General features: G+C 37.7%; 1 protein-coding gene across 1 annotated transcript in view; it reads left to right on the top strand.

The window, feature by feature from the left end:
- The first annotated feature begins 511 nt into the window (after positions 1 to 511).
- The window catches only part of LOC126379031 (protein slit), a 158586-nt gene continuing 143534 nt past the window's right edge, over positions 512 to 15563 (top strand). The window contains exon 1 of the mRNA XM_050027619.1: positions 512 to 658. The gene's annotated coding sequence lies outside the window, so the exon portion shown is untranslated. The remainder of the gene's footprint in view (positions 659 to 15563) is intronic.

Below are 15563 nucleotides of genomic sequence, written 5' to 3'. Positions count from 1 at the left end.
GAACAACGGCTTAACGTGCCTTCCGAAGCACGGAGGAGCTCGAGCTGAAAACTTTTTTTTATGGTCACCTATCCTATGACCGGCCTATGCGAAAGTTGCTTAACTTCAACAATCGCAGACCGAGCGCGTTTACCGCTGCGCCACCGAGCTCCTCAACTATACGTAGTATTATTCCTTATTCTATGATATGGTATAAAACCACCTATCTAGTATCGTACATAATATTTCTACATTCAAACTTCTATACAAATTAAATAGAAAATTTGTATTTTTTAGTTTCGTAGTTAGCTATATTATCTTATTTGACAAGGGAGCACAATAGCTGGCTATTGTACCCTTTTCAAAGACATAAAGAGTATTTCTATTTTTATAACACCCCTCTTTTCCTGCGCCCGGTTAAACCGGTCCTTAAAACGCTAGGGTAAATGTCCCTTTACGCTGACCACCCTAAAATCCGACTGCAAAACACATTCCTTTCTCGCCCTACCACTGTTAGTCCGCGATCGCTCCGCCGTCGAGACGGTTGTGTCGGCGCCATTTTGGAAAATTAAAAATCGTGTTGTGTTGAAAAATACTGACCAGTGCTGTTACTCAAAGTGTGTGGTTAAAATACTGTTTTATTTGAGTGCTATTCAGTGGTTTTTCATCGATTTTTAAGGTTGGTTATTCAATTTTAGAAAGCTCATAGCTTTTAGATTCAATATAAGTATTATGTTAAGTCCGTTTGTTTTGATTCCGGTTTCTGATTGGTTGTTAAGGTTGCGTAATTTTTTTTTGAGCTTTTCTCTTGGTTGTCTTCGAGGCGGTGTCCTTGCGGGATGAGCAGGATCCAAGAGAAATGGGTATTTTGGAATTATCGATCGGTTTTTCTCTATTTTCCACTTACATGTACAATCTAATGTAGACATAAAAGCAACATAAAAGAATTGATACCAACTAAACAAGAATTCTGATTAAATAATGGATGACACTAAAGACCGGCTTATTGCAAAAGTAGCAATTTGTTCTAGACAACCTTTGGGTAATAGGATCTACTTACTAATTTATTATAGATAGGTACGCCGTAGGTAGTGTACTTACCAATACATCGTACAGGGTTAGTGACACCGTAACGAATACTGAGGGGGATGATTCAGACCATGATTCTGAATTCTTGTCGGAAAATTCATGAAAATTTTATGGTTTTTTTTTATTATACCGCTTGATATCAACTTAGAATCATGGTTTGAATCATCCTCAAAGTCTTCGTTACGATGTCACTAATCTGTATTATAAACTCACTATGAAAAAAAAAAAAGTATAAAAAAAGAAAAGTAAGTGGAAAGTATTTGTTATGTTATGTTATGACTCCTAATAGGGTAGACAGATCTATAATTAATTTAGCAAACAACAAAAAACATCCAGTTTTAATACCAACATGTGTTACTCATAAATCGATAGCCTTATCGCCTAAAGCGTTTTCATCCAGTTTAAATGAAATATCAATCAAAATCTTGTAACAGTCTATCGACGTCCAGACGGACGCCCAATAAAATTCTACTTCAGTTAATTGAATGGTAGAAGCGACAATTGGTAGAGGTACCCTATTGAACGGTCATGGTGGCTATCATAGAATAAGTAATAATACTATAGAATGGCAACTCCAAGATGATTGGACACCTAATAAGACACGACGAATTTATTAAAAACATCATAGAAGGAAAGAGAGGAAGGGGAAGACCAAGAAGAGCTTACATGGAACAGATTAAAGAAAAGGTTAACGTCGTGTCTTATAGGGAAGTCAAGGAATTGGCCTTTGATAGACTGGAATGGAAAATGCTACACGTAAGCTCTTCTTGGTCTTCCCCCTCCTCTCTTTCCTTGTAGCTTCCCTTCAAACATGGAAAAAATTAGAATACTTAGGTACCTATTAGGTAGGTATTACTTATTTTCTTACCTCTTGGCAAATCGGGAAGCCATACACTTCATAAGCGGATTATGTTATTAATATTCTCAGAAGTATTTTTGCTTTTCGAATATAACTTATAGTATACTGCTTTTTAATCTTATTATGAATTTGTATATGTAGGTAGGCGATACGCGATTAAATTCGAAGAATTATGTAGTTAATACCTTATTTATAAGTACCTACATACTTCTCATAAGTCGCCACTGACTTCGGCTTTCTCTCTCTCTTTCTCTATTTAAGAGCTGCGCTCTTGTCGGTGGAGTAATCGCCATTCCTCTCTTCTTCCCGCCAAATCCTTCACCTCCCTATACGACACGACCTGCACCTTCTCTTTTATTTGTTTCATAAATGTTCTCCTAGGTCTACCCCTTCCTCTCTTCCCTTAAAATTTCCGTCTATAATGTTTGTTATAAATGAATCGTGTTGTATCGTGTAAAATAAAAGCCACAGATTAACAGATAACTGTGTAACTGTAAGATGTGGACTGAATATACGCGGAGTTCATACAGCGCCTTGAGAGTTCAATACAATAACGCGTTCAGGGTGCTGTTTGGGCTGCCGCGTTTTTGCAGTGCGTCAAAAATGTTTGCCGATCACAATACAGATTGTTTCTTTGCAATTATTAGGAAGAGGTGTGCATCGCTATTGAGGCGCTTACGTTCCAGCTCAAACGGCATTCTGAGCGTGTTGACTGATAGGTGGGACTCCCCACTGCTGGGCCACTGGATGCGCGCTTACATACTGAAGTGGACTTGCAGATACCGGTGACCAGGCGGTGGGAACCTGCTTATTAGTAATGTGTTGTGTTAATGTGTACGTTTTCTTGTTGTTTATAATTGTCGAGCCGTGTCGTGTGTAAATGTTATTTTATTTTTATCGTTCTATTACTAACACTAGATTAAGTTGTTTATTGCTTGTTACTAACCACTATGGAACATGTCCGAAATAAACTCTTTTTATTTTTTTATTTTTTTTTTTATAACGAGAGAGATTCATAATTAGTGATGATGTGCATTATAGATAATTTATATCGCGTTGTGTCCAGGATTTGTGCCCTTTTAATGGCAATAGGCTCTCCCTCTATTACATGGAACTTAAACATAGCGAATGAGACGTTCATCAAATGATTCAAAGGCCCCGATTCCTGCAGACACCGCCTAATTTTATTTTAGGTTATATCCGTCATTTTCGTATCCGTCGAAAAGGAAAGGGACGGATGATTCACAGCTCTTAATTTTAGGAAGAATGAGTAAATTAATGTGTCGGGTTATTGACTGACGTAAAATTTTTAGACGGTTGGTTTAGATTTGTGCTTAAAATTGACGTGTGTTCCATAAATTTTATGCTTGTCGATTACCCGTCCCTTTCCTTTTCGGCGGATAAGAAAATGACAGATATAACCTAAAATAAAATTAGATGGTATTTACAGGAATTAGCACCATTGTGTAACTATTTTATTGAATAAAGATATTTTTGACATTGTTTTAAGTTTAAGCGGAGAGAATGAGGAGATGAGAGATTGGTGATGGTGGGAGTAAAAAAAAAAAAAGTAAAAATTCATTTATTTATAAAAGAGATTTGCACAAAACTAAACAATTACAAACTTCAATTTTATAGTAATTTATACTCTAGATTAGTATTTGCACAAACTAATTTTTAGACTCCAATCTCCAAACTAGGCAAAGCCTGTATTTTGGAAATTGGCGTTCGACCACAATTGGTGATTTGCTAATAAGAGTAAAATTGTCACGTAAGTAATTTACAAAATTATAGTAACATAGAAGGTTTAGTGCTGTGCAGTGAGAAAGGAAAAGGGAAGTTTCGTAGTGGGGTTGTGCTTGTTATTGTGCAAGTGTTGTGTTGTGTGTGTGTGGTGTGTGTATGTGTATGTGTGTGCGCGTGTGTGTTTGTGTGTGTGTGTGTGTGTGTGTGTGCGTGTGTGTGTGTGCGTGTGCGTGTGTGTGTATGTGCGTGTGCATGTGTGTGTGTGTGTGTATTAGCTATTCTATGGGAGAATGTTTTCAGTAACATCGTAAGAGAGGTTCAGAAGGAACCTCGTTAAAGTGGTTTTGACCTGATGTTTATTGAGCTTGACAATGTTTAAGCGATGAGCACTGAAGGCAAGAAGGAAACCACTACCCCATTTTTCCCTAAAAAGTAATTTGTAGTTTTTCCTTAATTTGTATGAAAAAGTAACCTGTGACGTCATAGAAACACGTGACAAAATGACGCACTTCTGCGTTTATTAAAATTCATAAATAAGTTAAATAGAAAAAAGAAAACGTTTTTGTCACCTTTAGATCTAAATTAAAACACATAATGGTGCTAATTCCTGTAAATACCACCTAATTTTATTTTAAGTTATATCTGTCATTTTCTTATCCGTCGAAAAGGAAAGGGACGGGTAATCGACAAGCATAAAATTTATGGAACACACGTCAATTTTAAGCACAAATCTAAACCAACCGTCTAAAAATTTTACATCCGTCAATAACCCGACACAGTTAAGTAGACAGCACGTCAAACGGATTGCATACCAGCGACGTACCTTTTGATTCGCCCGGGTTATTCATTCATTTACTCATTCTTCCTAAAATTAAGAGCTGTGAATCATCCGTCCCTTTCCTTTTCGACGGATATGAAAATGACAGGTATAACTTTAAATAAAATTAGGCGGTGTCTGCAGGAATTGGGGCCAATAACGGGTTCTTACCGCGTTTAAAGTAGGGATACGAGACTCCCGATATTTCGACACTGTTGCAAGTGCCATGATCACGGGATGACTGGTGAGATTGGACTACTTTAAACGCGGTAAGAACCCGTTATTATGTGTTTTAATTAAGATATTTTTGAATTTGAATCTATGACTGAAGTAAGACCGAGGGGGTGAGGTAAACCTAGCTCAGCCGCTGGTGGGGAGCGGATAGTTGCCGTTCTATAAGTATTATTATTCCTTATTCTATTCTTTCAGCCTAGTTTTATCGGTCAAAAATCTCTTAAACGGGTTTATTATTTATCTCAGATAAGCGTAATCTAGCCAGATCATGACTGTCAGTCTGTTAATCTCGGATTCAGAATACCTAGAAAACAAATTACGTAATGAGCCCCATTCCTGCAGACACCTCCTAATTTTCAGTTATACCTGTCATTTTCTTATCCTCCGAAAAGGAAACGGACGAATGATTAACAACTGTTAATTTTAAAATGAATGAATAACCCGGTCGAATAAAATAGGCATCTCGCTTATATGCAGTTTGACGTGGGTTGTCAACTTAATTCTGTCGGGTTATTAAATTGGGTAAAGTTTGTGGGGTCTGTCCATTAGGCATCCCATTCCACATAATTATAAACAGCCTATACATGTCCCACTGCTGGGCACAGGCCTCCCCTCAATCAACCGGAGGGGGTATGGAGCATACTCCACCACGCTGCTCCAATGCGAGTTGGTAGAGGTGTTTTTACGGCTAATAGCCGGGACCAACGGCTTAACGTGCCCTCCGAAGCACGGAATCATCTTACTTTTTCGGACAATCAGGTGGTTCAAGCCTGAAAAGTCCTTACCAAACAAAGGACAGTCTCACAAAGTGATTTCGACATGTCCCCATCGGGAATCGAACCCGGACCTCCAGATCGTGAGCCTAACGCTCTAACCACTAGACCACGGAGGCTGTTAACAAGAATTAATATTGACAAATTATTCAAAAATTGACATCAAATAACTTTATCTACACATCGATAGGCAGACTAAAGTTTGCGTTCCCACGGTCTTCGATAGTCAAGATAGTATGTTTACTTAAACTGTAGTATGCTAAACATCATCTGTACATATTATTCAATTTTACTCGATGTAACCATTAGGAAAAATACAAGGTGTTAGTGACGTCGTAACGAATACTAAGGTGGATAATTCAGACCATGATTCTGAGTTAATCTCAATTGAAATCTGACGCAAAATTCACAACTTTTTAAATTGTTTTGAGTTTACGCGGTTATTATCATAATTAAAGCACCCAATAACGGGTTCTTACCGCGTTTAAATGGGGATATGAGACTCCCGATATTTCGACAGTCACAGGGAGTCTCATATCCCCCATTTAAACGCGGTAAGAACCCGTTATTATGTGCTTTAACTTTTTAAATATTTTTTTAAATTATTTTCAATTCTATACTTTTGCGATTTAAAATCCGTGCTTCAAAAGGCTCATTAAGCCGTTGGTCCCGGTTAATATTTACTGATGTAAGTAGTCGTCACATGAGTCATCAGGGGCCTTTGGCGGCTCAACAGTAACCCTGACACCAGGGTTGATGGGGTTGGTAATCCACCTCACAACCCACACGATAGAAGAATGTTAAAGCTCGATTTATCCGATGCTTGTTTTTTTTTTTTATTTTCTTCGATCTCAGGACGTCCACCACCACCTTATGATCATTTCGACAAACATCCGTCTTGGTTTTTTTTTTGTAATTGTTTTAGTGGAAATTTGATATGATGTTGATGTCTTTTTTTTGTGTGTGGCGCCCTTTTATAATAAACTATTTCTATTCTATTCTATTCTTGACTAGTGTTGCCGAAAAATCGATAGTTTTACTATCGATAGTAAACAGCCAAAATCATCTACCCAATCGATAGGCCTATCGATAGTATCGATACTATCGATACTATCGATAGTATCGATAGTATCGATAGCTCTTTTTTGGCGATACTATTGATAAGCAACGATAGTATCGATACTATCGATAGTATCGATAGTTAAAAGAAGAAAAATTAAGGTCACTATCGATCGTACAAAACTATCGATAGTATCGATAGCTTGCTCAATATCGAAGAGCGATACTATCGATAGTATTGATAGTTTTTTGTTTTTCAACTATCGATACCATCGATAGTATCGATACTATCGATAGTTTTTCATCTTTTAACTATCGATACTATCGATAGTATCGATACTATCGTTGCTTATCAATAGTATCGCCAAAAATTAGCTATCGATAGTATCGATACTATCGATAGTTCGATCGAAAACTATCGATATGGCGCTATCGATCGGCAACACTATTCTTGACTACCCCAATTGGGATATAGCCGTGAACTTATGTCTGTGCCTATAGAATCACGAGTAAGTATATTGAATTTATGGTCGGTGGGTTCGTTTCCCGTCTAGACGGTCGCAGATGGCTAAAACGGTTTTACAAACACTGAAATTTGTTTTTGAAAGCTTTCATAAAGTTAACAACTATATCGTGTTTACAATACAAAAACTCTTTATTGCACTTAAATCACATAAAAAAAAAATACGGTCGAATTGAGAACCTCCTCCTTATTTGAAGTCGGTAAAATTAATTGGTAGGCGGCCGTATTGCTAAGGTAGCAATCTCTTCCAGGCAACCTTTAGGTAAAGGATATGAATTTAATGAAAAGTGTTACGGGATAGACAGTGCAAAATAAAAATAAAATGTTGAAAAATATAAGTATACCAGTTGGGGTAGTCAGTGCAGGGTTGCCAACCCATACAAACAACTACTGTTCGTTAATTCCTTCGATAACCAGAGCTAGAGACTAAATCCATGGCTGGTAAGGTGGTCAGTGCAACACAAATCTATACATAATCACAGCATGAAATAAGAAGGCCACCAACCTGACTGCTGCTGCGCCGGGCTCCAAACCACGGGACCGAGATACCTATACCGCCAACAGTTCCTTGTTGTATTCACCAACTTAACACTCAGCTGAGTTGAATTAGGTATTGTCCAACATTAATAACACAATTTCCGATAGATTAAACAGTTTCTTCACAATAAATTCACAGCAAACAAATTATCCGTGGTGAACCCCGTGGTCGGCGCGAACAGAGTGACGCCATATTGGTTTCGACCAATAGCGTGGAATGCCGCGGCTCGCGTAAGTCGAGGCGGCAGATTCAAATTTCAGCCATAAGTATAGTTTGCGTGCACAACTACGTTTTACACAGACACTACACATTGACGTTATCGTACACGCGCATCTGTGTGTGTGACGTCTGAGGGCTGCCAATTACAATACCTAATTTAACCGTCATTACTTAGGTAGGTAGTACTACTTACGGAAGATGCTTTTATAATAATCAGTTAATATTTATTTACCATACAAATCACAAATTTTGAACAATGAAGGTCCAGCCCATCAGCAATGTCCATTAAAATACATAATAAGCTCCCAAAGTACTTAAGAGATGAAACTAAAACTAATTTATTTATAAAAAATCTAAAAACAATGCTAATTAAAAAGAGCTATTACACTGTAGACGATTTTTTAAATGATAAGTAAGTTTTAATTTTAATACACACTTCCTCTCTTCCCTTCAACGTTGCTGTGCCCTATAGGGTCCACGTTATAGTGTGGCGTTCTGGAACGCACGCCTTTATTTCAATTATAAAAGTTAATAATAAATATGATCGTTAATTTTAGTTATAACGTAACGTTATAGTAATTATGATACTTAGTTATAATGTTTATAATGGTTTTTGAACGAATCATATTATTATTATGGCAACACTGCCTGGTTGCGAATGAGACCGTCATTCGGCTCTGGATCTTTCTGTAAAGAAGTTTTAATACAGCTTTTTGTTGGACATTGACTACCGTTTTAATTGTTCTCCATCACCTTCGCCTTGTGAAGAATTGGTCGGCCACTACACTGCGATCGAGTCTATTGTAGGCCCCAAAATAGTTCCTATTCGTATGTAACACCCCATTGTACTACATGGAATGCGATAAATAATTGAGAATTGAGGTTCACAATATTAATAAACTAAATAAAGGCTTTACACTTGACTTAAAAAATCACTGAACTAATTAATTTTATACATTGTTTAAAGTTTACGCGGTTATTATCATAATTAAAGCACATAATAACGGGTTCATAATATCGGGAGTCTCATATCCCCATTTAAACGCGGTAAGAACCCGTTATTATGTGCTTTAATTAATTTTATTCACATTATCCTAGGTTTAATTTTATTGCAAATTATTAGAATGTATTGATGAACAATCACCATGAAAAATAAATATTTATAGCGCTGGCTACACCGCGCAGGCGTAAATTTTATGCGTGTCGATTACCCGCCCCTTTCCTTTTCGGCGGATAAGAAAATGACAGATATAACTTAAAATAAAATTAGATGGTGTTTACAGGAATTAGCACCAATGTTTAATTTCAACCCTTAAAATGTCAGTGATGAAGAAATGAAGTGTGTCAGGATCGAAGCAAAGGGAATTCCATAGTCACTGCTAACCCCGGTGGGAAATAGGCGTGAGTTTATGTATGTATGTATGTAAAATGTCTCGAATCTCTTTACATCGATACCTACCTAAACTCGTATGCGCCTAATCGATAATCGTATGCAGATTATATGCAGTCCCGTCACTATTTGATCAGGTTATCTCCTGTGCACAGCTTTGTACTAGGGACGGGAAAAGATATCGACATCTCTCATTCTCTATCGTGGTGCGAGGTCTGCCAAAGTCTACCAAGACTGGTCCACCCTGGCCGCAAACAACTTCATCGGGTTAGATTGCGGCCACATGAAATTTATACCGGGTGGCGTCCCTAGCGTTATCCCGTTTCTCACAAGGTCCGCTTACCTAACCTGAACATTTGACAGGTCCGGTTTTTACAAATTCGACTGCCTGTCTGACCTATCAACCAATGTTTGCATATTTATATTTTTCTAAATAAAAGAATTAATTGTAAATAACACAAAACTTTAATATCTTTAATAAAATTTGTATTGAAACATAAATGTAAGTATCAGAAATCAGAATCATTTATTTAACGTAATTATCATGGATAAACTTGTTGAAGGTCAATGTAACATTTTTAAATTTACGTCATTTCGCAAAGTGTTATGACTGAGGAGAAGAAATGACAAGAAACTGCAACAGAAACACATCTTTTAAATCAATGACGGTATACATTACAAGTTATTTAATAACTAGAGAAACACATTCAATATCAGACATTTTTATCATTTAGGTAGTCATTAATCTTATAATAAGTTTTTTTACATAAAGTAAGATTCATATGAGCTTTAAATTTATTTTCTGACAAATTTAAAATATTATCTGGTATTTTATTGTAAAAACGTATACATAACCCCAAAAAAGATGAATTTAATTTACTTAATCTAGAATTTTGAATAGCAATTTTATCGATATTATATCCGCACTAGCCCTTAGCATAATTAGGCACTATCTACACTGAGCAGTTTGTTTGGACATCAAATGCATAGGCTGTGTTTACACAGTTACTATGTGATTGATTGATTGACAATTGTGTCGTGTAGGTACGGTCACGAGCATTAAAATGTATACACTTTGGTACCATGTCACATTGACTTTTTTGACAAATTGAACTGTAAATCTTAGTGCGACAGAGTCCTAAAGTGGGTAGGTACATTATATTGCTCATGTCAAGACCATACTAGGTTCAAGATAAATTATGAAATTCTGATCACTAGATAAAGACAGATCTAAAACTAACGAAAAACTTTTTCTTTTTTCCATTAATCTTATTATGAATTTTCATCAAGAAAAAGGTCATAAGTACAAAATTTATTACGTTTTTCTATGACGTCATAGTGTGCTTTAAATTCCATAATAATTTCGTGTTTTGACGTTTAGTAAAAGGTAATTGTTGAATCTTATAATATTGTTAAGCCTCCGTGGTCTAGAGGTTAGAGTATTGGGCTCGCGATTGGTACATTGTCGGAATCACTTTTTAAGGACACTTTGACACTTTGGTAAGGACATTGCTTGCAACTTGAATCACTTGAATATCGGAAAAAAAAATGTAAGATGATTCCGTGCTTCGGAGGGCGCGTTAAGCTGTTGGTCCCGGCTATTCCATCCTTCAGTAGAGCAGCGTGGTGGAGTATGCTCCATACCCCCTCCGGTTGATTGAGGAGAGGCCTGTGCCCAGCAGTGGGACGTATATAGGCTGTTAATGTTTTATGTTATGTAGTAATATTGTTGCTGTAAGCTTCTATATTGGATAGGTAGCGATTAAAGAACGGAAAGTTGACTAGTCGGTTTTTCGGACTAGTCGTTTTTTTCGACTAGTCGGTTTTTCCGACTAGTCGACTTTTCCTACTAGTCGACTTTGCCGCCTTGTCGGCTTTTCCGACTAATCGAATTTCCCGACTAGTCGGGATCTAGTCGGCGCATCTCTATTGGTGACCTATCACTATACTGTTTATTATGATGACATGTTTATGTCTCTACCAACCCCTATGGGGACTGACAGACACATCATCTCCCTAGCATTATCCTGTTTCTCACAGGGTCCACTTACCTAACCTGAACATTTGACAGGTCCGGTTTTTTACAGAAGCGACTGCCTGTCTTACCTTCCAACCTGCGAAAGGAAAACCAGCCCAATGCAGGTTAGGTCACATACCTCCGAAAATGCATTTCTCGGGAAGTGGGTCTTTTTCCTTCACCGCTGATCACGTGGTAATCATTTATGATTCAAACATGAATTCGAAAACAAATTCGACAATCATTGATTTAGGCCTGTGCTGGATTCGAAGCTGCGACCTCAAAGTGAGAGGCAAGCGGTCTACCAACCGGGCTACCACGGCTCAAAAAACAGACAAAAATTGAAAAAAAGAGAAAAAAAACGAATTACCAAATCGCCATCAATTTCAACATTTAAAAGAAAAAAAGCAATTAAAACTTTTCAATTCTTTTTTCGACGCCGTCAAGAGGTTCTTTCCTTAAAATTACGGGATCATAAAATTTTATCGATAATTTGTTTTTTGAAATTTAAATGCTAGTGTAAAATGTTGATTGTGCTCTGTAGGGGGTCCATAGACCGTATTTTGTAACATAGATACGTGGAATTCGGCAAACTTTTATCGTGTGGGTTGTGAGGTGGAGTACCAACCTCATCAACCCTGGTGTCAGGGTTATTACTGAGCCGCCAAAGGCCCCTGACATGGCTCATGTAACGACTACTTACTTACATCAGTAAGTAGTAACCGGGAGCAACGGCTTAACGTGCCTTCCGAAGCACAGATCATCTTATTTTCGGACAATGAGGTGATCAGCCTGTAATGTCCTAACCAAACTAGAGACCACAAAGTAATGTTTATTATAATGCCCCCACCGGGAATCGAACCCAGGACCTCCGGATCGTGAGCCCAACCAACCACTGGACCACGGAGGTCGTTTTTAATGATTTATTTGTTTCACAATTGCTTAATTGCACACAGAACACACTGGGTGAGAGACTTCAGCGCTCCCCATTTGTCCGGCCAAGTAGTTAATGCAATAGTCACGGCACAAAATCAGCCTGTAATGTCCTAACCAAACTAGGGATCACAAAGCTTTCACGGCAAAACGGAGCGACGAATTGACGTGACTTTTTAAGTGGAGATAGTTAAAAGGATGGACAGTGACAGAGGCTATATTTTGTCTCTTTCTAACTCCCCACTTCCCTAAAATGGAGGAGGGAAGTTTATATGAAATGTTCCGCAATTTTCAAGATAGAAAGCAAGAATTGGTATGCGCATTTATTTGTGACGTGACTAAGAAAAAAATCGAGCACCATTTTTTTGTGGAAATTTGCCCCCAACCCCTCGAAAGAGGGGGTGAAATTTTACGTGGGACTTTTCGCAGTTTGGTACCTACATTAGGAAAGTCAGAGTACTGCGGGGCGGAAGGCAAGAGGGAAACCACTGCCATATTTTTCCCTAAAAAAAGTAGCATGGAAAATGCTGCACCGACAAGAGTGTGGCTCTTAAATTGATGATGATGATTAATCTATTTACTCCTTTTCTTCCATAGTATATATAGTAGTTTAATTAGTGATATTTATTTATTATAACAATTATAATTATGTGTATTATTATTATGTAGTTTATGTAGTCGAAAGTGTATTTATTTTTAATGTACTTATAAGTATTCCCATGCTGCACTATCCCGCTATATTACATAATATTCAATATCTAGCAAATGTACATTGTTACTGGCAATAAATTTATTTTATTCTTATTCTTATCTCCTATACTTAAAGGTTGCCTGGAAGAGATTGCTACTTAGCAATAAGGCCGCCTATTGTACTAATTCTATTTCTCTTTTGTTTTGTATTTTGTTTTTTCCCGTTTGTGCAATAAAGTATTTGTTATGTTAAGAAAGAGGAACCGTATTACCTCGAATTTAACGCAAGCGGAGCCGCGGGCAAAAGCTAGTCCGTTATAAATTGAAATATTCGACCAATCATAAAATTCCTATCTATTCAATAATAGCCCTTCTAACTCGACAACGACAAACAAACAAACATTATTAACATAGAAATAGTTGGTTTATGTTAAATGTTTGTTTTTAAAACGGCTATCAAGGGAACGTAGGTTTAACAGGTTTTTTTATGTATTTTTTACTACTAGCAACTCGGCTTTGGTCTAACAGAAAGCTCGGTGAGGCGAGGGTGCTTAGTTCATCTTGCTATGGATGTACCTCTGACTACCCCGATGAGGCACTTTGAAGGCTACGTTCTTCATAAACAATATAAATGGCGCTGTACAGATTTTCCTTCTTCTAACCTTCTAATTTCATGGATAACAGACATATGCATCTTTTATCTTTGTTTTTGGGTAGGCTTTTCGGCGGGAAACGGGAACGGGACAGTTGCTTTCTTCATTGAGTAATCTAAATAATTAATACGAAGTGGTGTTTTGTGGTGAATGATCGCATTAAGTTAGTCGGAAGACATTCGCGAGTGTTATTATATTGGGGTATTCAATGAACAAAGTGTATCTGCCTATTTTCGCTTCGTGCCGGGAAGCCGCTTCATAACTCAAAAGTTTATGCGGACTTTTGAGTTAATTCGTTTGGGGTTCGGAGTAGGAGTCTACTCCGAGGGTGGGGGCTTAGGTTTCATCATCATCACCTTTCATCATTTCATTAATCATCAAGAAAAAAAATACGTCAGACATGGCTGTATGGGCAGTATAGTTCCCTTTGCCTTACCCTTCGGGGAAAACCAAAAAAAAAAATGTTTTTGGGTATAAATGATGACCCTTTTTTATTTACATCCATACACCCCATTATTTTTCTGATCCAAATAAAGAGAAACGATATAGATAGTATTTATTTATTATTTATTTATAAAGTTCAACCACACCACATACATTATTTAAAACATTTTTACATTTATAAGGTTACGGTTTTGTGACTAATATAGGTATATGACAATTACGGCGTACATAACTTATACAATTAAGGGTAAAAATAAAGTACACACAATAAAGTGACAGCCTCCGTGGTCTAGTGGTTAGAGCGTTAGGCTAACGATCTGGAGGTCCGGGTTCGATTCCCGATGGGGACATTGTCGAAATCACTTTGTGAGACTGTCCTTTGTTTGGTAAGGACTTTTCAGGCTTGAATCACCTGATTGTCCGAAAAAGTAAGATGATTCCGTGCTTCGGAGGGCACGTTAAGCCGTTGGTCCCGGCTATTAGCCGTAAAAACACCTCCACCAACCCGCAGTGGAGCAGCGTGGTGGAGTATGCTCCATACCCCCTCCGGTTGATTGAGGGGAGGCCTGTGCCCAGCAGTGGGACGTATATAGGCAGTTTATGTTATGTATTTAAAAATAAAGTAAGCAAAATTAAAATTACACATCTAAATATATAAAAGGAGAAACTGACTGACTGATATATCAACGCACAGCCTAAACGGCTAAACGTAGGCACTTGAAATTTGGAAGGACGTAGCTTAGGTACCGTAGAGGTGCACTAAGAAAGGAATTCCCGGAATTCCCACGGTAACGAGAATTAGCGGGAAAATCCTTTTGTATGAAAAATCTAAACCGCTTAAGTTAGACGCTTGAAATTTGGCATGCGGGTACCTTAGTTAACTTAAAGCTTAGTTGCAACAGGATATTGCAAAATTCCCACGGAAATGGGAGTTAGCGGGAAAAAACATTTGTATGAAAAAATCGAAACCGCGTAAGATAGATGTTTTCAATCTAGCATGCATGTATACCATAGTAAATATAAAGTTTAGTTATGGCTGTATTTTGAAAAATGGGAGTTAGCGGGAAAATAAAATGTATGAAAAAATCTAAACTGCATACGTTAGATGCTTGAAATTTGATATGCACTCCCACACACACACAAAGATCTCTCTTTTATAACACGCCACGCGCGGACGAAGTCGCGGGCAAAAGCTAGTCAAACTTCATCATCATCAGCCCATTAACGTCCCCACTGCAGGGGCACGGGCCTTCCCTATGGATGGATAGGGAGATCGGGCCTTAAACCACCACGCGGGCCCAGTGCGGATTGGTGGTTATTAACGACTGCTAATGCAACCGGGACCAACGGCTTAACGTGCTTTCCGAAGCACGGAGGAGCTCGAGATGAAAACTTTTATTTTTGTGGTCACCTATCCTATGACCGGCCTTTGCGAAAGTTGCTTAACTTCAACAATCGCAGGCCGAGCGCATTTACCGCTGCGCCACCGAGCTCCTCAAACTTAAAACTTAAAAATTAGAAATTAGAAAAATATAAGTAGGTATAATAAGTAAATATAAGTAAGTAAGTGAGTGTATAAATAGTAGTATTAATTCTATAA

This window comes from Pectinophora gossypiella, chromosome 27, assembly GCF_024362695.1.
Source record: "Pectinophora gossypiella chromosome 27, ilPecGoss1.1, whole genome shotgun sequence".
In the NCBI taxonomy this organism is placed as follows: Eukaryota; Metazoa; Arthropoda; class Insecta; order Lepidoptera; family Gelechiidae; genus Pectinophora; species Pectinophora gossypiella.
The sequence above is the reverse complement of the archived record's forward strand: the minus strand, read 5'-3'. Positions and strand labels throughout refer to the sequence as shown.